The sequence below is a fragment of the Schistocerca americana genome, chromosome 9 (genome assembly GCF_021461395.2).
Source record: "Schistocerca americana isolate TAMUIC-IGC-003095 chromosome 9, iqSchAmer2.1, whole genome shotgun sequence".
In the NCBI taxonomy this organism is placed as follows: domain Eukaryota; kingdom Metazoa; phylum Arthropoda; class Insecta; order Orthoptera; family Acrididae; genus Schistocerca; species Schistocerca americana.
In genome coordinates, this window is record NC_060127.1 from 15,104,888 (window position 1) to 15,132,277 (window position 27,390).

Here is a 27,390-nt window from a genome sequence, read left to right on the forward strand (position 1 = left end):
TCATAGTACGACAATGATGCAAGATCAGCGTGAGGGGCATACAGCAACGCAAAATTCTTCTCGGGAGAAAGCTTGACTAGACCCAAAAATAAAGAAGTCTGAACAATACTGCTCAAAAAGCCAAAAGAAACATGTAAACTTCTTTTTAATCTCTCCATTGTGTTGACAACAGCGTCTTGGGACATCCGCAACCACAATGTACTTACGTGAAAGGCACTTCAGTGTTGACTATTTATACAATACACATGACTGGTTTCAAAATCCACCCTCCATCATCAGATGTATCTGGAAAACCAGCCCTATACCTACCAATTTAATGAAATATGTCCATACTTGGATAGCAAGTGACCACTTCAGAAAAAACATGTAAAGTTACGCAAAAATTTGACTCATTCAAAATCCACATTGACTGAAGCATTTTGATTGATATGCACCACATTGGGATTTGTCAAATTAAACACCTTTCAGTCGTCTAATTTCCAAATGTTATTTTATTGGTCTACCAGTTTTGGTGATTTACTACATGCCATCTTTGGCAGGTGATGGTTAGAGTGATTGCTGTATCAAGCAGAAATCTGTAGAGGACTGTACAGTTATATTCCCATATATTTAGCATCTTGTGGCTAGTGCCTATTTTGACTGGAACTGAGGTTGGAATCTTCCTAACACAGGTCAAGGGGCCTGAAGATGGCATAGTAAATTGCCAAAACTGGTAGCCCAATAAAGTAACAGTTTAATTTCCAAACAGTTGAAAGGTGATTGAGTTGACATTCTTTACTGAACAGCCGAGTCCTGCACCCATTTCTGAAGAGATGGACTTACAGACACATCAGGATTTTGTTTGTATTGTAAAAAGAATAAAGTTTTTGTATAATGTAACATGGTTTTATGTGAGTGATAAATTGATATGGAAGGATAAACAGTGCTGTACATGCAGTGACATATCAGCATTGACATATTTGACAGAATCAAGAGATATGTGACTGGTTTCCCAGATACATCTGATGATGGACGTAATTGTTCCCACTGTGTGAAACTGAGTACATTACATTTCTCATGTGAACAGAAATTGGAACTACTACACTTTCCAAAGAAAAATTTCAGCAAACTACACAGGTACCCATTCTATCACTTACTTTGACACAAAAACCAAAAACTCACTACAATCAGTTCCCCACTAATGATGGGGAACATTAAAGGTGTTAAATATATGGAATATAATTGTACAATCATCTAATACCACTCAAAAAAATAATGCAGAAATAATGGGTTTCACAATCTAACATCACTTCTAATAAAGCACTGCTTTTACAGCAAACTGAAATTTATGGAATATGAACTTCCATAATAAGCGGCAACAGATCTGAACAACATAAGACACATGCGTCAGTCATTTCGTCCACTTTTATTGCGTGTGCAAATGCAGGTACAACTGAGTTGTTCATTGAAAGACAATTTTTTATTCCCCCCCCCTCAGAGTTAACACCAGATATTGTTTTAAGTATTGTAAATAATTTTAAGCCTTCTGATAGTGTAGATATATATGATCTTTCTAGTAATATGTTAAAAAACATAGCCAGTTGTATAGTACTTCCTCTCACTTATTGTATAAATAAATGTTTGAATGAAGGTGTATTTCCAGAGGTGTTAAAATTATCAAGAGTTGTGCCCATTTACAAGAAGGGTGAGAAAAAATTGCCATTCTAGTTATCCCTCAGTATCTTACACACCAGTTTTTTCTACGGTTTTAGAATCCATTACCTGCTACCAGTTATGTGATTATTTGTAACATAACATTCTTTCTGCTGCACAATTTGGCTTTAGGAAGGGCAAATCTACTGTTCATGCTATTGACTTTGATAAAACAGGTGCTTATAAGGCGATCTACTTTGCTCAGGCTACTTTTTGTGACCTTAGCAAAGCCTTCGATTCTCAACAAATTGGTTCATTATGGAATCATTAACAGTAATGTAGATAACATATTTGAATCATTTCTTAATAACCGTAAACAAATTGTGTGTATTGGAAATGAGAGATCACAGATAGCTGACATTTAAGTGCGGTGTGCCACAAGGTTTTGGGACTTTTCTTATTCATTCTAATGATTTGCCATTTTATATAAATACTCACTCCATCCTCTATGCCGATGATACTTTTTCAATATTGATTCAGACTTTGATGCCCTCCAAACTACGACCAAAGACACACAATTGCAAGCAGCAAGCTGGTTCTGAGCTAATGGATTTTTGCTCAATGAGAGTAAAACTCAGCAAACAGTATTTAGTTTAAGAGATTTGCCAGTAGGAGACTGTCAAAGTAGTGTTACGTTTTTTGGTATTGTCACTGATAGTAAATTGTCTTGGGAGCCACACCTGAAGTATGTTAGTGCAAGGTTGTCTAGAGAGGTCTACTTGTTAAGAAATTTAAAAATCATGTACTTTTTGTTTATGTAGGAACAGCCTATTTTGCTTTTTTTCACAGTATCATATCCTACGGACTTTTATTTTGGGGTAATAGTACACACATTCAGGATATTTTGGTACTACAAAAGAAAGTTATTAGGATGATTATAAACTCAGAAAATCGTGCCCATTGCAGGCCATTGTTTATTGACCAAAAATATTAACTGTAATAAACTTATACATTTATTACACTGTTCTCCTATACAGGGTGTTACAAAAAGGTATGGCCAAACTTTCAGGAAACATTCCTCACACACAAAGAAAGAATGTATGTTATGTGGACATGTGTCTGGAAACGCTTAATTTCCATGTTAGAGTTCATTTTAGTTTCTTCCACCCATGCTCAATGGAGCACGTTATCATGATTTCATACGGGATACTCTAGCTGCTAGAACATGTGCCTTTACAAGTACGACACAACATGAGGTTCAGGCACGATGGAGCTCCTGCACATTTCAGTCGAAGTGTTCGTACGCTTCTCAACAACAGATTCGGTGACCGATGGATTGGTAGAGGCGGACCAATTCCGTGGCCTCCATGCTCTCCTGACCTCAACCCTCTTGACTTTCATTTATGGGGGGATTTGAAAGCTCTTGTCTATGCAACCCCGGTACCAAATGTAGAGACTCTTCGTGCTCGTATTGTGGATGACTGTGATACAATACGCCATTCTCCAGGGCTGCATCACCGTATCAGAGATTCCATGCGACGGAGGGTGGATGCATGTATCCTCGCTAACGGAGGACATTTTGAACATTTCCTGTAACAAAGTGTTTGAAGTCACGCTGGTACGTTCTGTTGCTGTGTGTTTCCATTCCATGATTAATGTGATTTGATGAGAAGTAATAAAATGAGCTCTAACATGGCAAGTAAGCGTTTCCGGATACATGTCCACATAACATATTTTCTTTCTTTGTGTGTGAGGAATGTTTCCTGAAAGTTTGGCCGTACCTTTTTGTAACACCCTGTATACAAAAATAACTTAGCAGAATACCAGCTTAGACACACCCACTGCACTAGAAATAATAGGCATATTGACATACCTTACCGTAGATTATCAAAAGCATTGAAGAGCTATGAAAATGTTCAACAAACTGCCTGTAGAATGGGTAGAAGCTACACTCGACTTAGTTAAGCACAGATTGTACAGTTGGTTATTGATTAATCCTCTTTACTCAATTAATGAATTTGAAAATTTGATGTCATAGAAGTAACTGTTGGAGAGTGTACCATAATTTCTCTAATGCTGTTAATGTAAGATGCTTTATTCATGTTTTTATAATCCTGACGTTGTCTATAGCTGTAATCAGTTGAATTATTGCCTGTAGTCTACTTGAGCAATAGGATAATATACTGTCTGCAGAACTCAAATATTCCTTAGTTATAAACTTCTTTAAATATCCGGTAGTTGTGTATTTACTTACATTGAAGCCCTTTATTTGAAGCAATGCACTTTTTAAATGTAATCATCACAGCATTTATCATCTAACATCATATAGCCTAACCTACTCTGATGTGTCCTACATCATGATGTAGCTTTCTGCACAATGTACAGTCTGACAGACAAATAAAATATAATCAGCTTCACAATATAATCTTGTTAATGAAGTAAAGTACATTTTCCTTGCAAGACAAACTTACTGGCGATCCTTAACAGTTTACAATGAGTGGTCAATCTACTATATTCACTGGAAGCAGACTTTAACAAGATGTACCCATGAAGGTGGTATCTGCTAAACTAGTTCACAATAAGTTATTTGAAAGAAAGTAATCTCTCATTATATGCAATACTATCAAATGTCCATCATCATAGGCATTCTGGCTATATCAACAGTTTGGACAAAAATCACAATCTGCAAAGTCTCTGTTTTATTAAGGTCTTACATATCCAATCATACAGAAAAAGTTTGTACTGAGAAGTGTTCACTATTTCATTAGAAAGCTGCAGTGTGGCTCAGTGGCATATGATACATGTAATCAAATCCCTGTTTCAAATAAAATCTCCAGTGTCAATAACAGCAAATATATGGACTGTGATGAAAAGGTTTCTTGATCCTTTACCCGCAAATGCTTCCCTTCCTCATTTCCTGTGTACTTGTTGAATTGCAAACTTCTTGGTTCTACATGGTATTGAAACGGAAAGCAGGTGTTATGTTAACCGAGCAGGTAACTAACAGTTCACATTTCTCATGTACAACACTAATTTGAAATAGCTACATTTCAGAGCAGAGTGTACATGCTGTTGTCCTTTGAAATTTGCTATACCAGATAAAGCACTCAGTAAATAGTATTGTTCTGTGTGAATTAGACAATAATGCAATTTCCACAATAAACGGTCAAATGAATAAAATTAAACATCTGGTACAGAACTTTGGCACCTTTCTTTCAGTTTTTCTAACCGCAATTCCAAAAAGTACAAGTGCGTGACTCAGTTATGAAACTTCTTGACAATACTGTGGTGTCTGGAACTGCAAATTAACTCACCTGTTTTACTTTACAAGCTTCACGAATTTAGAAAACTTCATTAAATATTATAAAATTCGGCAAACATGTCTGCCTCCGGTGACAATATTCATTTTTGATGTGCAAATTACATTCCTCTGCAAAAGTTGCACACTTACGAGTACCGTGTATGAAGAATGAATGACACTCATCAAAATATCCCACTGGTTGATGCACGTAACTAAACTGAACTGCTTGAGAAGAGATATATTCCATCAGTTATCAATGGTTGTTACGACTATCCACAATGCACAGAACAGTACTACATTACAGGCAGATCATGTCTTCAAGTACGTCGTAATGGTTTAATGTTATTGTTATTCTACCAATTACAAAGTGCACTTTCAATTACCTGACTCATTACATGTGTAATATTCCATATGCCACTTCCTAACAACTCAACAACAGTGATTTGCGGTGGTATAACAACTGGCTAAAGACTAGTATGAAGACGATATAATACGTCTTCATTTCTAATACTTGCAAATTTTCTGATTTCCACCAATTAAATTCACAGCTATTTTAACTTTCATAAAACCGTTTAATAAGATCTTCGAGACTAATGAATGCCTTAAAGGCAGTACATTAAACTTCTGCTTTAAATACCTGCAGATGCAAGTCATGTACATAATATTTAACGAGCATTCACGTAAACCATTATCACTCAGTATCAATAGATTCGGAAAACCAATAACTAAACGCTGCTTTATAACCTCGGCACATCCCAAACTTGGTTTGTCTGCGTAGAAGCGGCCATGCTTCGAATTCTCTACAGCAAAAATAATTCACGTTTGGAATAGGATGCAAGTAATTCTAAAACACTTAAAAACGAACAGACAACACTGTTGTCTCACACAACTTGTCAAAAACATCTGCTCACGAACTTCCATTTATCGTTTGTAATTCGACCAATGAAATGTTTGCGTACGTCGGAAATGTGATTCACATCATGGCCGATAGGCAGCACTAAAATCGCACGACTGCAGCTGGTTTGAACCCGGCACACCAGTTTTGAACTTGAGAGAGTGAGGTCGGTTGACGTTGCTGTGCTACAGGTAAGTCCAGTTTGGTTAATTAACTGTTTACAAACATAAACCTAGTTCGACGACCGTAGTTGCGTGACCATATTACGCTTGCTCCCACGTAACCGCCCTCTGATCACTGCAAAGATAGTTTGACAACGTCGTCCAATCAGCTTTGGATGCAGAGATCAAGGAGCCTTGAATGGGAATGTGTCTTCATTCCAGACGTATGTGGATTTGGCGCGAGTTGGCACACAAGGCTATGCGAGCATTTGGTGTCTGTCTGTGTTACATGTTAAAGCATTGCTCACACCATCTTATGAGGGTGTATTATATCTACACGTATCTTGCCTAGCAGTGAAGAAGCCATAATGCATGAAAATGCTGTGGATATTCACGAGCTTTTTACATATTGTATTACTCGTTTCCATTTGACTGTGTGACAGCTAAGATAAAAATACGGTTTTACGGCCGCTTTATTACCTGTAGTTGCTGACAAGCGTGGCGATAATGAGTAATTTTGCCAATAGTGTTTGAAATAATGAGGGAATGGTAATATCGAAGAATGACTTCGAACTAGAACATTTCTGAAAGATTGCATTTTTAACTATCGTTTTGATAGTATTATTACAATATTTCCAAGTCTTGAACGCTGCTGGATATTTTCTATATGAATGTAGTGCCGCTATAAGCGTGCTAGTATGTGGCTTTCAAATCAATTTGGGGCTACAAATCGTATGATTCAGGCAATGACCTTTTTGAGAAGTTTTGTTTTTCTATGTTTTTTGGTACCGTGTTGTGTAGAAAAAAATGCTTGTTCTGGATCTTTTTCTGTTATTTTTATACAAATAGATTTGTGGAGTAGGATGGATGATTGCGTCAAAAGTTTGAGTTGACTGTAATAAATTTCTGAAACTGCTCACTCTTTGTATTTATTCGCAGTTAAAATTTTCAAAACAAGTCACATGGGTTTAGGAAGTAGGTGCTGTGAAAACTGAAGCTGAATAACTCAGGTGCTAAAAAGATTTCTCACGATTGTCAAACGTCCCAGTTCAGCACAAACTCAGTCAGTCAGATAGTTTCACAACTTCGTTTATTCTATTGTCAGGAACTAATGTAGTGGCGAATGTATAAAATACAGAGAGTAGAAGATTTTTCCAAATAATTTATCTGATTGTGCGACTGACAATAATTCTTCGTAAGACTGATTTTAAATAAAAACATCATTAATCTGGTGCGATACGGATGGGACACTCCTATAGCCTTGTGACGAATCTCCACATTGCCCGTCGTGGGCGCACATGACTTCATCACAGATTTGCATTATAAGCCAAATCAAGTCATGACCAAGTGAGTGCACCAAACTAAGCCACACAGTGCTTATTTATAATGACTCAGAAACTGCTGTCTCAAGGGAAAGTAGTGTTGACTGATTACATCAAATCAGTAGTGCACCGACATGAGGGGAATGCGCCAAGAAAACCTTTAGCCATTTATGCCATAGTCTGTTGTTGTTCCATCCCATACGCTGTTTTCACGTTAAGTCATCGAAGAAGGCAAGCTAATATGGCTGTATATGAATGGTCTTTGAAGGACTGTTACGGGTGGCTCATGCAAGAAGCAGCTTTCGCAATGGTTCCAGATGTATGTAACATCATTCAGACGTCAGCGCACTGAAGCCGATCAATGATTGTGATGGGTGTTTCGAAAACACTGTGACTAATGACAGCACCGGAAACCCTTTTCGTACTCTTAAAAGAAGGTTTTTATAGAATGTATGAAGCGTTTTTTCGTTGTTATTCCGCTCTCTGCAATTTTGGAAAGCTCATGGCGGTGTATCAGCGTAATCCACTGTGTACATATCCCACTTGGACAGGTGGCACAGCACATCTGCGGTAAGGAGTTGCTACTTGTCGTCTCCTGGAATCCTGAGTAGGGACTTTTTATTCATCAGAGAAATCTCACGATTTTCTTGAAATGGTTCTGATTCTGCTAAGCCACAGAGTTCGCATTGCTAAGTGTTGGAGGAAATACTGTGGCAAGCACTACATGATGGATTTGTTTAGTTGTCAGGCAGTTCACGAGAAATATTTTCTTGTCGCCGTGTCGATTTCGTTGTTTTAGTCATGTCGTTTCCTCGAGCTACAAAAAGAGATAGTTCCACCACAGCACAACGTAAACTTGATTGCAGTAAAGTGCCAAACATGAAGTCACAGAGCTACGAATTCCACAGCCCTGTTGACACGACCGCTGAATAGCGTAACAAACTGGGGAGTCTAGGACCATTTTGGTTCAGTACTGGACAATTAATAATTCGTTCTACAGATCAATTTGGTAGTTATTTTGGAACGTTTCCCACGTTCAACTCTTCAAGTACTAGCCTGGGATACACCTTAACCAAATAACCAAAAAAATATAGCTTGTTTTCACCAAAACAACTTTTATTATTCCATTCAAATTTGAAAGCCAAAAAACTTGAATAAGCCACAAAAGGATTGTAGATGCCGTCGGTATTGAATAATCTTTGATAAATGGCATTTCCTGTTTTTGCACTTTGTGTCGTATTAATCAGTGGCATTGTTTGCTAATTTTTTTGCTGATATCAAACAGGATTTTCTCAGTCGATATGAACGATATGAATTTTCTTTTTTTTTCTGTTTCAGATTTTTACTTTTCAGCGTCACTCTTACATTATTGGTATCGTTATGTAAAAAAAAAACTTTCGTGAATACTTTCTGGATTTATTTACTAATTTAGACACGCTGGGTTTAGTCATAAGGGGGTGTCATTGCAGATCGTTTACTCGGAATGGCAGTCGTAAACTGGAAAGAGATAATTTGCATACACATATGAAATATACTTATCTTTTAAATGTGATTCACGTGTAAAAATATTGGCTGACTAACTATCAAATGTTTGAGCCATAGGAGAGTACATCGGACATTCGATAAAGAGGGGGGGGAGGGGGTGACACAGTTGGTGTTTGTCACGTAAATGCTGAAATAGTTCTGAGGTTTTACGATTCTGGGTACACTTGCTTCCAGGTGGCTCTTTACAAACTGATGCAGACTTGATACGTCTGGCTGGCTGGCTGGCTGGGTAGGACGAGATTTCGGTTTGTGAAGAATTTCTTTCTGAAGAAGTGAAGGTAAAAATGGCGATATTAGAATCGTCCCCCCTTTTGGCTAAATTTATGCAGGAGCTCTTCGGCAAGCAAGTATTGGTCTGATCCTTTTCATAGCATTATAGCTATTCACTTCACTCCGTATCCAGTAGAACTAGCATTCATTCTCGAATGACCTCCATATGGTGTTAACACTGACCTTCCATCAGTCACGCCGCAGCTTGCTCAACAACTGGATTTACGCTATCAAGTTCAGCCTAAATCGATGCATACGCTAACGACCTACTGCGTATGGTTTAATGGAATGGTAAAAAGTTTTACATGGAGTTATACACATTTTTACTGTGCTCGGAGGCAGCTGGGAACTTCTGCAGCATCAGGCATCGAACATCTTCTCACTGCTGTTCTCAAACAGAATTTCTGAATGGGTAAGTATTTTCTGAATAATAACTTGCACTGTTTTTTCGTGGTCTTATTCACATTGATTTAAATTTTAATGTCTCCCTGTCTTTCAGGTAGTCGGTAGACTGCTGCCCAAGAAAGCCAGGACCTGCAGCTCGAAACAAATGAAATATGTATAGCAAATTTGTCTGTAATTATATCAGATGAACAAAAATATTAACTAGGTGTCGTTAAAGTTTTATTTTACATTTTGAATTTTAAAACAGATAAGTCATAAATTCATCTAACATTAATGACAATTGATTTTTTTCCATTTAGACTGTGAAATGTATGAGAATGTACACTATGTGGATTCAGTTGCAACCAACCATTGTGTTATACTGTGTGTACCTTTTTGTAATCTCTTGCAGGTTGTTTGAAATATCATGGTTTTCCTAGATTTGATGTATTTTTACTGAAAATGGCACACACTATACAGATTGATTCAGGTGCCCATAGCATTGGGTTTTATGCACTCTACGGTGCCTTGAAATCCCAAATGCAACATTTTCATATTCTCTTGCTGGCTACGCACGAACTATTATTTCAAAAGCAAAAATGAACTGAACATTTTTGTAGGAAATTTAGTGTAGTTATGTACTGAGATATATTTTCCCTACAGGCCATCATTTTCAATTTATTCAAGAAAACGGACAGAAGCTACCTTCAAGCACATTTTTCTTGAGTAACTCTGAAACTATGCCCTCCAGTGAAAACATATCCCTGTACAAAATTTAACTAAATTAAATTAACTACAAAAACAGCCAGTTAATTTTCTTCTGTCGGACTAATAGTTGGCGCATAGTGAGTGAGGGAAAATCCCACGCAGAGTTTGAAGGTGTTGTGGGTTGTATAAAACCCAGCAGTAGGGGCAGAGGAATCGCCACGGATACTTCCAAAATAATATAGATGGAACAACAATCTTATACATTTTATAATAGTTCTGAGATGTTTTTACAGAACACTGGAAAAATACCAGTAGGTGACTGGTCTTCATGTCCAGAGAACTGAAATGTACATTTGTATTTTCTTCTAGATCATTTACCAACTGTTTACAGCCTCAATAGGCTCCACATACTCATCATTTTCCTGCTTAAGAATGGATGTCATATCCTAAAGTTATTCACGAAAACATTGCTATTTCAGTCTTCATGGCTAAACGTTGTCCTTACATTTTTAAATAATGCTCCCAAATTGCTTCTCATTTAGAAGTAGACAACATAACAGTTTAAAAGCAAGTAAAATTTTTCAGCTCTGTGTTGTTGTTGTTGTTGTTGTTGTTGTTGTTGTGGTCTTCAGTGCTGAGACTGGTTTGATGCAGCTCTACATGCTACTCTATCCTGTGCAAGCTTCATCCTCTGTGTGAGCATACCTAAATGTTAATATAGTGAGACAAATTAAGTGGCATTCATATTTGGTTAAAAGTTTGTAGCAGAGGGTAAACTCTAATCATTATCTTTTACATTTATTGTCCCCTCAGTTGAATCAAACTTACCATGTGTCTCACATGAATTTTTTATATTAACATATTATTACCTCCTTCAAATCTGCATGTTGCTTAGGCTGTCATTAAGCTTTGATTTTACTAATACTCCTTTCCTCAGCACAACTGTTTCTGACCCACAATAACACCTTTTTCAGTAATGAAAGAGCAGGAGAAAGGGGAGACTCCTTTGGCAGAATTGAGATCATGTTAGCCTATGAAGCATAATATGATTGCGTGATTAAAGTGAAAGAAATTAAGATTTCAATCTTTAATCAAGCAGATGATCCATTTCCAAATTTGTGATGATGATCAGTAAGATAATAAAAGACAAAAATTACATTATGCAAATGATTTTCAGCAATTGCTACATACTCAATGCAACTTCCTCTTAATCATGCCACATGACTAATTTTCCCTCTTTGTTAGCTTTTGGTTGTGAAATGTTGAGCATAATCCTGTGAAGCTCATTTTGGTTTCCTGTTAATCCATGGCCTGAAATAATTTTATGGTTTTTTTGCTGGTTACACCTAAGATCTCTTTTTTGGTATTTCTAGTTTACTGTTCTTAATTTAATCATATTACTGGTAGATAGGACTTCTCATGCAACATTCAACACACCTGATATGCTATTGAGTATAGGTAGTGTTATTGGTCCAAAACTTGAACCTTATGGAACATGGTTTCCTTGTTGTGGAGTTGTTTCCTGAAAACCCACTGAGGGTTTTGTGCAGGGTTTAATTCTGTATTAAGAAGTCCTCTCTGTAAGGTAAAAAACCCTTAGTGGTCATAACAATTTAATATTTATGACCTTAATCTTCTAAATATTCTAGTCTGTAAATACTTTAGGAGTAAAGAGGACCACTCACATTTCAGTAGGTGGAGTGGGGGTTGTTTTGGGTGGGGTGGGTAGAGGGGGGGGGGGTGGTAGAGTAGGAAGAGAGGTTGGGGATGGGTAGCTAGTGGCTTGGAGGGTGGCAGCAGGTTTACTGGCTAGGAATGTGGGAGGCAGGGGCAGTAGGTGCACAAACTAGTCCTGTGACACACGTTCTTGAGGGACTCGCAACTCGTTTCTGAGTACATGCTCGCCTCCTGTGGGGCCCACGTCTTGCGTACAGTCGGGAGGCCAAAACTTGTGAAAGTGTTGGAAGACTTAAGCGGAATTCATTTTTGTCTTTCTCTCCTTCTTCTGACTTCTCCTGTCATCCTTCTGCATGTGAGGTCTCCCTTTTTGTCTTTCTTGTTCCCTGTGTGTGCCTGAGGGCTGACTCACCTGTTTGACACATAAAGAGTGACTAGGTAATGTGTAACTGCCAGTACCCCTGATGAACAGGTAGGGCTCACCCGTACCCCCTGGTAAAGGCGAGGCCCAGGGAGGAGTGACTGCCTGAGCAGTAATCTTCCTAATTGCCAACTGGTCCCTCTGCCTGGAGTTCAGGAGGTGTGAACAATCACCTAAGACGGGTGTACTCCTGTCTGTGGGGCCCCCAGAAGGAAGGAGCACACCATCAGAGATGCAGGCAATTGTGGGGTTCCTCGTAATGAGTTCATAAACTCTATCAATGCAACCTCCGTCTAATAAACAGAAATGGAATGAGGCCAAAGACACGATGAATCTTCCAGTTGCACCTCGCTACCCCACAGACAGGAGTACACCCGTCGTAGGTGATTGTTCACACCTCCTGAAAACACAGCAAAATGTTTAACTTGTGACAAGCATGTTCATGAGGGAGATCGCACACCACCTCCTCTCCACTACATCAAATGCACTGGGAACCATGCCACTTCATCCCATGAATGAATGCCCTGTGTACCTCAATCTGGGTGAAGCAAAAGGTACCCCTGAACTCCAGGCAGAGGGACCAGTTGGCAATTAGGAAGATTACTGCTCAGGCAGTCACTCCTCCCTGGGCCTCGCCTTTACCAAGGGGTACGGGTGAGCCCTACCTGTTCATCAGGGGTACTGGCAGTTACACATTACCTAGTCACTCTTTATGTGTCAAACAGGTGAGTCAGCTGGAGGGAAGAACCCAAATGGCCCAGGTTGTGAAGCACCCATTGAACTTGAGCATGTTGAGCCACTGGATGGTCAACTTCATTCTTGGGTATAGTTTGAAGGTGGCCATTCAGTATGATAGGCAGCTGGTTGATTGTCATACCAACATAAAAAGTGTGCATTGACTGCAGCAGAGATGTTAGATTACATGTCTGCTTTCACAGGTGGCCTTGCCTCTTATGGTATATGATAAGCCTGTGATAGGACTAAGTGGGTGGATTGGGTAGATCTTGCACAGGTGGCAAGTGATTGGGAGTAAAAGTGGCACAGTATGGACCAGGATGTTGTGTAGGTTAGGTGGGCCACAGAATACCACTTCAGGAGGAGTGGGATCTTGGATAGGATGTCCCTCATTTCCATGCACGATGATGGATAGTGAAAGGCGTGGCGAAGGTATGATTTAGTTGTTCCAGTTCAGGGTGATATTTGTGACAAGGGGGCCACTTCTTTGCAGCTGATTCTTGGGGGTGGTGGAAGAATTAGGACTGTGAGGATATGGCATAGGAAATCCGTATGTATACTACATTTGGGGGGAGGGGGGTAGCACCTATCTCAGTGACGGGATGACAGCTGCCAAATTGCAGCTACTGTTGGTGATTACTGGGATTAATGTGGACAGAGTTGTGAATGGAGTCATGAGAGAGCTGGAGGTCAACATCCAGGAAGGTGGCAGTTGGGTTGCTGAGGACCAGGTGAAGTGGATGGGGGATAAGGTGTAGAGGATGAGGAATCAGATATGGTGTCCTGGCCCAGTCTATATCATGAAGATGTCATCAGTGAACCTGAACCAGGTAATGGGATTGTGATTTTGGGAGGCTAAGAAGGTTCCATGTAAATGGCCCATGAAAAAGGTTGTCATGGAAGGATGTCATGTGAGTGCTTGTGACTATGCTGCAGATTTGTTTATATACCTCCCTCAAAGGATATGGTTGGTAAGTTGTATGAGGAACGAGGTAGATTGGTTGATAGTGTGAAGGATGTTAACAGAGGTAGTGTTCAGTACTGGTAAGGTGATGGGTATGAGGGTGTGTAGGTAGGGGGCACCGACAGTGATGAGCAGGAATCCAGGTGCCAAAGGGGTGGGGATGGCGGAATGTCATTGAAGGAAGGGGTTAGTATCTTTGATGTGAGAGGCAAGGCTTTGAGCAATTTGTTGGAGGTGTTCATGACAGCCTTATCCTATGTCACCTACCAACTCCACTGCAATCACGGCACAGCTTTTTATGCTGGTGTGGCTACCAACCAGCTGTCCACCAGATTGATGATGATGATGATGATGATGATGATGATGATGATGATGATGTTTGGTTTGTGGGGCACTCAACTGCACGGTTATCAGCACCCGTACAAATTCCCAACCTTTTCTCAGCCCAATCTCGCCACTTTGATGAATGATGATGAAATGATGAGGACAACACAAACACCCACCAGATTGAGTGGCCACTGCCAAATGCATCCATGAACGAAGTTTACCACCCAGTGGCACAACACGCAGCTGAACATACAATAGAGTTCAGTGGCTGTATCACATGCCATCTGGGTCCTACCCTTCAGCATCAGTTTTTCGGAACTAAGCAAATGGGAGTTGTTATTACAGCAAACCCTTCACTCCTGTAACCTCTTGGCCTGAGTTCTGCTAACCCACTGTTCACACACACTCCATGTGACAGTTTCCTCTTTCTCCACCCTGTCACCCATCCCACAATCTGCAACCCCATGGCACTTTTATTGTGCACTACACCTCATCTGCACTGTGCCCGTGTTACACGTGCGTAGCACGTGCACCTGACACCCCTCCTATCCACAGTCCTAGCCAGGAAACCCCTGCCTCAGTCCACACTGCTAGCTGGAACTTTCCTTAGTGTATAAATATTCCAGTCTTGTAGTCACTTATGTGACATAAGTTAATCTAGATTTTCTATCACAATCTCTTTTGCATTTAGAATAATGTGAAGAGTTTTAAGTTACTGCTGTATAGTCTGTATAGTTGCCACTTTATGTGATAAATTATATGGCATAATAAATTGAAATTTCATTTCATGACTTGTGTTTAAGAAAGTCTAAAATATTTTTACATGTCAGAATTTAGCGATGAAGTGATGCATGGCATGTTTCTGTTGCTATCACTTATCTGGCCACATATGATCCATTATTTTGTCTGGTGATGTCTTGTTGATGCGAAGCTTAACCGAGGAAAGATAGCAACAGCAGTCAGTCACAATCCCATTGGTTTATTATGGTCCAATCCAACAAGATTGCGACTGATTCGTTTGTTCCTATCCTCCCTTACATTAATATCCAGTCGCTGTGCCCAATGGTTCCGTGTGTAATCAGTTAGTGAAATGTAACCAAAGTTAAAAGAAATCAAAATTTCTGAATTAGATTGATTGTGATATTTTGCTTTGAATATTGTGACACTAATTAAGACCCATGCTAGTGCCATATTTTTTAATTAACTTATAACCTTTTTTGGATTTTTATTTTACACATGTTTCCATACCTCTGAGATAGTGTAATGATGTTTGCAGTGAAACTTTATTATTTAATCACGAAGTCCATGAAACTTGTTTGTATAGGTAAACAGCTAAACATAATGTAATAAATGATAAAATATATGAAAGACATATGCTCAAAGTTTGCTTCTTTTTTCTTCTTACATGGTGCCAGCAAATTTGTTTGGAAAACCGTGAATGGAGTGCCACGAACCATAGTCAATGAAAATGCCAGTGAACCAAGCAGCGAGAGCACATTGTGTGGTAGAATTTGCCCATTGCCAATTAGTAGTGAGTGTAAAACAGTTTTTCACAAGGCGCCACCTCTTTACAACAGCATAGTGAGGTGTTACAAGAAATTTGAGGGTGTTTGTGTGATGCTAAATGTGCAAGCTGACTGGGCATGTCGGAACAGACATTGGCCTAGGTGAGGGATGTGATGATATTGCCCACCAAGTATAATTGTTTAGTTAGCACAGAGATGCACATCCCTCAGTCAACAGTGTGTAAAAATCACATGTAAATGATTAAGAGTGAAGCTGTACAAACTGCAGCTTCTGAAAGCCATAACCTATGTCAATAAATTGTTCCATCTGCATTTGTATGCAGAACCATCTTAAAAAGAACAACTTTGCAAGAAAATTAGTCTTCATCAGCACAGTCGCTTTCCTCTTTCAGGAAACATTAACCAACATTACACATGTCTATGAGGGTTTGTGAAACCGCATATAAGATTTTGAGAAAGTCAACATGTTCTGTTCCGTGGTCAACAAGACAGTTTGTGGACGCTTCTTCACAAAGAGAACTCGACGGTATCATCTATCTTGACACTGCAATTGTGGTCATCTTTCAGTAAGATTGTGCCCATCCACATCTCCACAATTGTTTACAAGATTATCTGCGTGAGATGTTGTCACATGGCTGGATAGGTAGTGCCGACCCCTTGACACCTTGCAATTTTTTCTTGTGAGGTTACATCAAGGAAAGCTAATAATTTACGCAATCATAACGAACATATGTGATCTTTTTTGAATTTAACAAAAACAACAGCCTAGACCACAAATGGTGTTTACTATTCTGGGGTAACTGGTTTCAGTCGTCGACTGACCAGACCAGTATGTAACAACATTGGTGACACATGGAGCCATTGTACGTGCATGTAAGTGCTTTTTGTCATGTACAAGAGCTCTGTGCATTGGCTTTACTAGGCAACAGTGGAGTTACATGTTGATCTGAAGATGGTCTGTCTATGACTGAAACTGGTTGCCAAAACAAAACAAAATTATATATTGGGTCAGGGATGGGCAGAACTGAACTACCTATTAGATCTGTACTGTGTGATGAAATAGAAAGAAACTTTCTGGGTTTGTCTTTTACAGGGACTTTTTAAAGTGATCTGACGTGTTGATTCACTTAGCTGTGGATATACCTACAGATGTCTTCATTTATTATCATGTGTATATATTGTCAGTAACACTTGGATAAAAGGCCTGTCAGTGTGTTGCTCTGTTTAAAGCACTCAAAAAAGGGGGGGGGGATGAGATATTGGAGTAGCACTGCCATGTAATAGCCGTCCCTCAATACCAGTCTACATTTGATTTCCTTCTCCTAAGTCTGTGACTTCATCAGTATTCCTACACTGCCCCATAAACATTCTTCGTTCTTTGATGGATGTCTATCAACATTTGTCCTTCGACAGCTGAGAAAAGAATGACAGCATGTTCTATGCATTTGATAATAACGTCACTATAGTTCATGTTTCCACATTTAGCACAGGCATGTTGGAAAGGCACAAATGCCACTCTAATCCCTTGCCCATATGTAGGTGGGTGTATACCCAGATCACAGTCAAACTATGTTGAATATACGTTGCAGCAATGTCCACAAATGGAAACTTTTTGATCGCCCCTTACAGTGTGTAGACATGCGTTTGCTCAATATATAACTGATTCTGGCCGCCACTCTGGGGATGTATGGCAGAGAGGCCATGTCCAACATTAATTCTTCTGACCTGTCACTTCACAGGGTGTAAGGTGTCGTATACTGCCTATATCTCTGATGGTGTACCCACTGTTCCTCAAAATGTATTCCAGATGTCACATTCTGCACCTGAGCTCTACCACCAGCCATGAGAGTGAGTCTTTGTTAAGACTGTCCACTCACGCTGACAAAACATCAGAAATGGTCCTTAACAACTATTACCTACAAATTCAAAGATAAGTGCCAAGAAGAAACATGTGAGTGTTTTAGAAGTTTTTGTACTTTAATTAGAGATGAATCTGACTTACCCTTTTTTTAAATAGTGAATCAGGTATTATTAAAAATTGAACTGTTCTGTTGTTGAAATAATTAATGGAAAAAATCAACATTACACCTAAGGTATTTTATCCTTACAGCAATAGCATGATTTATTATTATCTGATTTACCCTACAGTGGTCTGTGTCTCAAATGAGTTAGAAGTGAAGTTGAACTCCAGAACACACACACACACACACACACACACACACACACACACAGGACTTAAGATGATGCACTTACATTTGTTACATTGTAACTTGTTAGCTATAATTTAAATATATGCTGTATTTGTTCTTTTACTCAAATTATTACTATCAACTGTCTTTTTTTTTTTTTTTTTTCTTTTTTTATGTGTTGGCAGTTAAAGACGTAGATCGCACTACTGCATCTGCTTCCTATCATCATAACTGTTTCTGCTAATGAAATCTACACCTACTACAATACTTAACTGTATTTACAACTGCTGTTGTACTACAACTTGTTTCCCTCCTATCTGTCAAAGATATGCATTACAACCCATTGAAATAGATTATAAATGATTATGGTACAAGTTTTTGTCCTCCACATTTCACAGTGGGCTCTGTAGCTGTCCAGTCTGTAGGTACACGCTGCCATTTTATTGGGCACTGCAGAGGGCATTGTGGTTCCATCTGCTTTCTCTATCGTCTGCTGGTTTCCTGGGTGCAAGGGACAACTCCTGTTTTGAGGGAGTGTCGTTGCTGCTGGTGTGGAGCACAGCTACCTGCTACTCCGTATAACCCAGTTTCTAGATCCTGGGGTGCCAGAACATGACCAACCACTCCATTGGTGTTAGAATCGCTGTGCGTCCGCTGTTGACTGTTCGTCCACTATAGTTGTTGAACTCAGCTATCAGTGCACTGTTGCTTTCATTCTCCTGTCGCAGATGGAGTCGATTGATCAAGTGATGTGCTAGCCAGGTCGTTTTTTAAATTGTTTTGAAGATATTGTCCAGGATTAGCCATGTTGTCTTGCAAAACTGTAGCTATCTCACATCGAGTTTCTGTGCCAGTACAGCTGACTGGTAGGTGTCAACTCACAATTTTTAAGACAGATTATTTTGATACGTAAATGGTACGCATATTAAGTTAGGACATGCAGAGTACATTTTTTACATTATTAATATGAATCAAGGACACCCATACGATAGTTTATAAGGGAGGGGGCCTACACCTGGGTGTATGCAGTATTTTTAATATTTCAGAAGACAGATGGCGACTTGTAAGTTCCAGTTCTGACCCTATTAAAAACCTATGTAATAACGGCTTTTAAATAATTTTCATGAAAGAAAAATGCATGATTAGACTATATTTTTTCCCCTCGCAAAGAGCAGGGGGGGGGGGGGGGGACTGCAGCCCATCCCTTGCCCCTACCCATGTGTACCTCTTAGTATGGATATGAATGGTAACTTTTTGATTCAATGAAATCAAATTACATTTTTCTTTTGATTAAATACAGGGCATCCAACTAGTTATTCATATACCAACAATGTTGGGTTGAAGCCGGAAATTTGAAAAAGAGCTGAAATAGGAAAAAAATTAAAGTTATTTGAGTTGAAATAAGAAATGGGTAAATTGTTATCAGTCCAAAGGTTGGTTTGAACTTTCTAGACGTGGTACTGTGTCACTGCCAGCCTCAACCTTTGAACTGACTTAACCAGCCAGTTATAGGGGGGATCTAGAGTTTAAAATGGACTAAGAATCATGGTGAAACTCTGCAGATGATTGGCACATGACCTACAATGGGAGAGGGCGTCCTCAGGATTGTCAATGACTGCAGTACATTAGATTTTACTTGAACATTTGGTAATGAAAAAGATCTGATTGTGATTAAATCTACACAATTTGACTGAAGCTCAAATAGAGGCTACAATCAATTGGTTTAAGAAAATGCTCAAAACATTAAACTCAATAAAAGCAATTTCCACGTACAACATCATAACAGGAGGTGAAACTTTGATATGGAAGCTGGAAGGTGAACAGCTATCAACTGTTTGGGTGTTCCAATATGGCGCGAAAGCAACAAAAGTGATTTATTTGTGAAGAAATTCCAAGAACATGATGCCTTGTCTGTAGTTGCAACGAATGTGTTGTGACTGTTATTTTAGTAGATTGTTGTAGCTTGAGTGCCCATTCACAGGCAGCCAAGCAGGAATGGGCAAACAGCTGACACTTGGGCATTCAGGCAGCTGGTTTGTAGCATACATGATCTTACTGCCCTACAATCGAAATCTGCATTGCTCAGTCTCTCTGCCAATCAATTTGGTAGGCAAGCACATGGAGTGGTAGAGTTACTGCAGCTGAGCCTCCCTGCAATTCTGCAAGCCGTTTGGCAATGAGTCACTACGGCCCCTGAGGTACCGAGGTGGAGCCCTTGTCATGTCGCTGTCTCTCCTGGGACCAGCCAATCAAAGACAAGTGACCACAGACGCAGGCACACTCACCCGTGACTGCGCACCCTGAACGGGCACCGTAGCTTGCACAGTGCCCCACACCCGAAGCGGCCAGCCGACACAATACCAGGCATGCGATTCCCATTTTTGTTTTAGAAAAGTGTGTTTACAGTGACTAGTGTTGGTCACATACAAGATATCAGTGGAAATGGTGGTAGAAAATGAAAAGTTGGTACGTTCACATCCCAGTGACACTGAAATGGCTTCATGTATTGCTACTATGTGTCTGTTGTTTGTGCGTGCCAGGGTGCAGTAAAACACTTCACTACTGATCGGTTTCAACCAGTATGTCTGGGTTTCCTCTGAATAACTATCTGTCAAAAATTTGATGACTGATATGGACTGTTCAACTGATTTAGTAATTTCAGGACTTGCTAAATAAATATAACTTCAGGTGCAAAGGAATGACTGTAGCTCTTTGAAGGGCTCTCCTGTATGGCCGCAGTTCCTCAACCAAAATATGCGCCGCCTTCCTGTTTGTTGAGTACCTGCCTTAAAGTTCCTTTCTGGTATTTCAAAAGAGTTTGCCTCATCCTGCAGATTATGTTGGCAAATTGCACAGCACTGCATTTCCTCAAGTTGCTTTTCTGCCTTCATCTCTCTTGCCTTCATTAACAGTGCCATGTCCACTTTCATGATTCTCTGCTGGAATACATGAATGATAACATTTATGAACTCCCTTTGGACTTGGGTGTGTCCTGCTGATTCTTCAGATAAACATAGTCCTCACATTCGAAACTAAAAGTCACTCAGTATTTCCAAAATAACGAATTGTCTCTGCAGTCAGAGCACACAGAACTCAATGAATGGCCCTAGCAACATCTCACCATCTCTCAGTACAGTAGATGAAAAATCAGCAGATGGACCCATCAGTAACAGGCCTCAGTAGCGTACAGAATAGCAACTTCAGCTACTGAACTGGAAATGACGTCACTACCGAGGCTATCCTACAGAACCGAATGGTATGGATGATACAGAATAGGGCTACTTGCCTCACTGTGTTAGGCAGGGGTGGCAAAGTGGTTCGTGCACGCTGTGAACCTAGCGGGTAGCTCATGAGTAAGTCCCATGAGGCAGTTTCTATACTGTATCATCAGTATAGGTAATGATACGGCGACGTGTCTGACCTCAGAAAGTCAGACGTATGCTACAGAAATTCCTACAATTGGTCTCGCCAAGTTTGGAATCCTTGTAATTCATTAATGGTTTTTAAAGTTTCTTACGTTCTCTTACCAAGCTCTTGTCCAGTGTTTGTGCTTTTTAGCGTGAGGAAAATTCTTACGTCTTTTTATAGCCACAATGTTGTACCTCTCCTTTCTTGACCGCATCGCCTATATTATAAAGTAATGAACTTTCCTTCCCAGCATTGTTTACTGAAGAGAACCAAACTTAATTTTCTTTGATTTGCAACTGTATTCTTTCTATAAGTGCTGCTGCGATAGATAACAGTTGGACACATTTGATCACTTCCGTGATACAATAACTTCTGTTTATTACTCAGACATGACTTTTGTTGTAGCAACCTCACTAGTGCTCACGGAAGAAACCTCAGATAATGCAGTATAGACTTAATGTAATAACACATCTTTAATGTGCAACCATCTATGCGGTATAACGCACCGCTTTCCTGGTGGGAAGGCGTGCCGGTCCCCGGCATGAATCCGCCTGCTCGATTAGTGGTGTGCCAGTAACTTTGGGGTTACACACGCCTGGGTGGGGGTTCTACTGGGGTCAATCCGCACAGTAACCCTGGGTTCGGTGTGGGGCGGCGGTAGGGTGAGTGGACTGCTGTAGCCTGTTGTGGGGTTGTGAGCCACTGAGGGCTATGGCGGGGACGAAGCCTCTCCGTCGTTTCTAGGTCACCAGTTCAATACAATACAATCTACAATGTAACATATTCTCTCACAATAATTATTCTTTGACCCGGAACGTTTATGCTTAAGGCACAGCAAATTTTATGTTTTTTTATATGAAAGCAAAAGATAAAATATTCTCATTTGGGATCTTCAAGCATTCACTAGGACGAATTTCATACTTTTAAACATCAGCCTACAGCAGGCGCCGTACACTTAAACGATGCATTAAACACTGGAACAGCCTACGTCAGAGGATCGAAGAATGGTTAATGGTGAGAGGTATAAAAGAATTTGTTTGCCATTTTGTACATCGCACAAAGTACATATTAGCCTGCTATGTGCTGTTAGTGAGACGTATACATTGAATGAGCGAAGCAGTGAGGTTGTCAGCTTGGATTAAATGAAACAGGCAGAGGGGGAGGGGCAGAGGGGTTTGGCGTTTCAGGTAAAGCTGGCGGTGGACCATCACAGATTGTGCACAGGCGTGTGTCGAACGAGGATATGTGTAAAATCAGCTGGCGCATCTGAAGACACCGTCCCAGAGATTTAAGAAAGCTGCATAATACCTGTTTAGCATGGGATTTGAATAACATTACTTCAGAATATTAAGGCCAGTAGTTCATCAACTGTGCCACATTGCCCTGCAGGATAGCACAGATACTCGATGGTCGTACGGAGAATAATACGAAGGGCGGTCGAAAAGTTTCTAGCCCGAGATAGTTACCGTAATGTCGTCTACAACCACCACCACCCGCCTTTATGTTGGCTCTTTGTGGGTGTGCAAGTCAAATTTCGTGACTCCACCTAGTTTTGCCGCTAGGAGGCGTTGTATATCGTAGTGTAAGCAAAATGGCGAATATTGGGAGAATCAAGAACCGTGCTGTGATTGAATATCTTCATTTGAAGGGAATGGCGCCCAAGGAAATTGCGGAGGACATGCGAAATACACTTAAGGATAGTGCTCCGTATTATGCAATGGTGAAAAAACTGGGCATCCGACTTCAAAGTGGAAGAACGAGAGTGGAAGATGCGCCAAAGAGCATTAGGCATGTCACCGTTGCCGCTGATGAAACAGTGGCTGCAATTCACGATACGATTTTGCAGGATCGTCGAACATTGGTGCAGCACATTGAAACAACATTGGAAACTCCCACGGGCATGCTCATGACATGTTGTGGATATTTTGGGAATGCGGAAAGTTTCTTCTCTGTGGGCCCCGAAAGACTTGAATCCAGATCGGAGATGGGAGCGTGTGCAATGTTGTGAAGAAATCGTCCGCCAATTTGAAGCGGATGAAGACGGCTTTCTTGCAAGGCGTGTGACAATGGGCAAAATGTGGGTTTACCACTTTGATACTGAAACGAAACAAGCCACAACAATGGAAACATCCTTCATCCACTACCCCAAAAAAAAAAAAATACAGGTGCAAAAATCAGCTGGTAAGGTGACGGGATCGGTCTTGTAGGACGCAGAAGGGGTAACTACGGTGGATTACTTGCAAAACGGCGTAACTGTCAATGCATCATACTATTGCACTCTCCTACACTGTTTGAGAGAAGAGAGGAAAAAAAGGCCCGGAATATTGGCTCGCGCCGAGTTCTCTTGCATCAGGACAACGCACGGGCGCACAAAGCCCTCGCAACACGGAAACTCTGCGTGGCTGCAGGCTCGAATTGTTACGTCATCCGCCATATTCTCCACATTTGGCTCCATCAGACTTTTTAATTTTTCCAAACCTAAAAAACACCTCAAAGGACGATGAGTTGACAATGATGCTGTGAACGCTTCGTTGGGGTCGAAATCGAAGACCTTTTATTTGAATGGTTTGTAGAAGTTATCTGAGCGTGCTCGCAAGTGTATTAGTATACACGGGTATTATATTGAAAAATAAATTAGTATTATGAAATTTCTGTCATTCTTTGTTATTTTTGGACCTCGCCCCCCCACCCCCCCCCCCTCTTATCTCACAGACCTTGGAGGAGGAGATCACCTGGATACGGGAGCTGAGGGGACAGGTTTTGTACCACACCGCTACTCCAGTACCCTAATTTTGTTAGCACTTTTAAACATAGCAATACATTGACAGATCATCTGTCTTAGTGTTACTGGCAAGAGATAGATATGAAAATAAATGAATATGTCTGTAGGTGTAGCCACAGCTACGTTAATCAACACGCGTACAGCGTAATTTTGAAGTCCGTGAAACACTTCAAAAAGTATCTGCAGATAAAAGGCCAAGAACCGTGTAACAAATTATACAGTATGTAAAAAGACTGAGCTTTGCTGTTTGCTCTCAGGATCAAAATGATGTAACGAAGTTTCATCAGCAATGATTACGTTTGAAAGAAACTCTAGTACTTCCTCTAACATCAACTTTAACTGCATGCAGTCCTGCACGCGAATGTCCTTTTGTTTGGGAATCAACAGCCCTGGAACCCATTGCGCACAAACACGTGCCATGTGTAATTTTTCTGTCACCAACAAGTGGGTGGCAGCCAGTGATATGTTCAGTATATCAGAAAGTGACCTTAAAGTAATTCGCCGATCCTCTCTCACAATGACAACAGTAGTGTTGATGTTTTCTTCCGTAAGAACAGTAGCTGGAGCACCGGGTTTACCTTCCTTTGAAACTGATCGTCTCCTCACTTTGAACATTTTAAACTATCTTCAATCTCTGCTCGAGGGAAGAACAGACTCTCTATAGGCCTCCTGTAACATTGTATAGGCCTAAGCTGAAGATTTGTTGAGCTGAAAGCAGTATTTCAAAGCCGCGTGTTGTTCCTCGCGTGTTACCTCCATTGCAGCCGTATGCGATACTGAACATGTCTGGCCTTGCCTGCCTCTCACAGGCGGCAACCAGGAGCCCCAACAATGAAACTACTATGGCGTGTTTGTTGCACATTAAGCTAACAGGATATCACAAGATTAAATTTTAGCGCGAGAAATTATGACCACAAAAAATTATGATCATTCTTTATTGAACAGCCCTCGTACTTCACCTTGTTGTAACCCTTGGCTGACATCAAATTCTTTAGAGAGTTTTCCTTCTACTTTTACTTGGCATTTTGTACTGGTGAGGGTCATTCGTACCAATCTGACTTGTTTCTATGGGAATTCAATCTCCATTAGGATCTGATAGAGCATTTTTCTTTTAACACTATCATAGGCCTGTTTGAAGTCTACAAAAAGCTGATGTTCATCCACGTTATATACAAACACATTTCCATTATTTGCCTTATAGTGAATATGTGGCCAGTTGTCTGCCCCATTGAAACCCTCACTGGTAGTCTCGCAAGTACTTCTTCTGTAAGTGGAGCAAGACTGATAGCAATGATTTTGGCTTTTTCTCTGTATACAACGACTAAACCGATACCGCGGTAATTTTCACAGTTTTCTTTATCCGCCTTTTTGTGAATCGGGCAAATAATGGCCAAATTGCGCTGGTCTGGCTTCACTTCCTTTTCCCATATTTCAGCTATCAGTTGTCGCATATGTCTTGTCAGATACTCACCTCCATCGTTGATCATCAGTGCCGAAATGTTGTTATTGCCTGGAGCTTTGTTATTCTTTAGACTTCTTGTTGCCTGTCTAACTTTCTCTGTTCTTTGTGTGGGTACAAGTATTTCATCCTGACCAAAATTTGGCCACGGTTGGACGCTCTTTGTTCTTTTTTTTTTTTTTTTTTTTTTTTCTGGAGCTCACTGAAATATGTAGCCCTTCGGTCTAAAATCTGTTTTTCTCCTCGTATAAAATTTTCATATTTTTCTCTACAGAATGCAGTGCGTGGTTGCAAGCCTTCAATTACTGAACTTTCTTGTAGAATTTCCTTACTTCTTTGTCGTTATATTCTTCTTCTAGCGCGCCATAATCCGTATCTTCTCTCATTCTCGTTTCTTTCTTCTACAAATTCTATCTGCCTCTTTCCTTTTCTTCATGAATTTTTCTGTATTAGCTTTTGTTGCCCTGTTTATCATTTTCTCTTTTTGTCTCATTTCTCTCTGCCATCGCCTTTTTACGGTCTTCATCAAACCATCCTGCACTTTCTATCTTGTCTTCTGTACCTAAAGCTACTTCTACAGTTTCGTGTAGAACATCTTTCGTCATACTCCACTTCCCTTTGATGCTTTACTCAACCCAGCTTTGTTTGCCTCAAACTTGTTCTGCAGTTCTGTTTCGTACTTTTTGGATACTCTCTTCTCTTCTACTTTGGAAACATTTTATTTTCAAGGAGCTTTTCTCTTCCCTCTGGATCTACAGACAGCTATGGGTTGTCTGTATTTCGCGCTTACGGTACAATGATCCGCCGGCACAGCTCTTGACTTCGTCGGAGCACCGCCCACGGCGCTGGTAGACAGCGAACACTGGCAGTAATTGCAATCCACGTGAAGATTTTTGACTCCTACCGACTTGTAAGGATCAGAACTACAGCGAAGACGGTTCTTCATAAAAAATTGCACAGAAATAACGCAGAATTTCCTTGTATTTCTATAAATTAATATCATTATACATCTGTAAATCTCCAGTTTCTCAGGTGCAGCTGAAGTAGCCAGCTGTAAGATAACAGACCAGCGCGCCGTACGGATTATCCGGTTACGAGAACGAGACTCTTGGGCTTGAATTACATCACGGGCGGCAGTGTTACGAACGCGATGGACCAATGAGAGCAAATCGTGTAGCGGGCGTTACAAATTGAAAATAATCAATTTAGCATAAATTTCAATAAACAGTATACAGTGGACCGAAGAACGGAAGCAGAAACACAGCACACGAATGAGGAAAGTTTGGGCACAACGTTAGCCACTTCGATACTAGTTCAGTTAGAGATCAGCAGTCACTGCAAAGACTGATTATTTCGTATGTCGCCCTTTGCTTGCGACGTATCTGTGTAACTGCCGAAGTTAAGTATAGTAATTGTTTTCTTTTAAGAAAACTCATTAATACGAGTCGTTTGGTTTTTGTCTAGCGAACCGAGTACGCAGGATTGCTAGACACTACATACTGATCGTGTGCTGGATGCTCACTTCCTGTGCCGCGTGTGGGCCGCAGGTTGCGGAACCCTACCTACTCTCGACGATCCAGAATGCTTCCACTGGAACGACTGAACCTTAAGGATGACGTTATGTCCCCAAATGAATGTTTGACCACATGTTATATGACGGGTTTCAGTAGCTCTGCAGCATTGC

The 27,390-nt window shown here is 40.4% G+C and overlaps 1 protein-coding gene across 1 annotated transcript in view; it reads left to right on the top strand.

The window, feature by feature from the left end:
* Positions 1-5,915: 5,915 nt before the first annotated feature.
* The window catches only part of LOC124550914 (putative mediator of RNA polymerase II transcription subunit 12), a 456,906-nt gene continuing 435,431 nt past the window's right edge, over positions 5,916-27,390 (top strand). The window contains exon 1 of the mRNA XM_047125707.1: positions 5,916-6,019. The gene's annotated coding sequence lies outside the window, so the exon portion shown is untranslated. The remainder of the gene's footprint in view (positions 6,020-27,390) is intronic.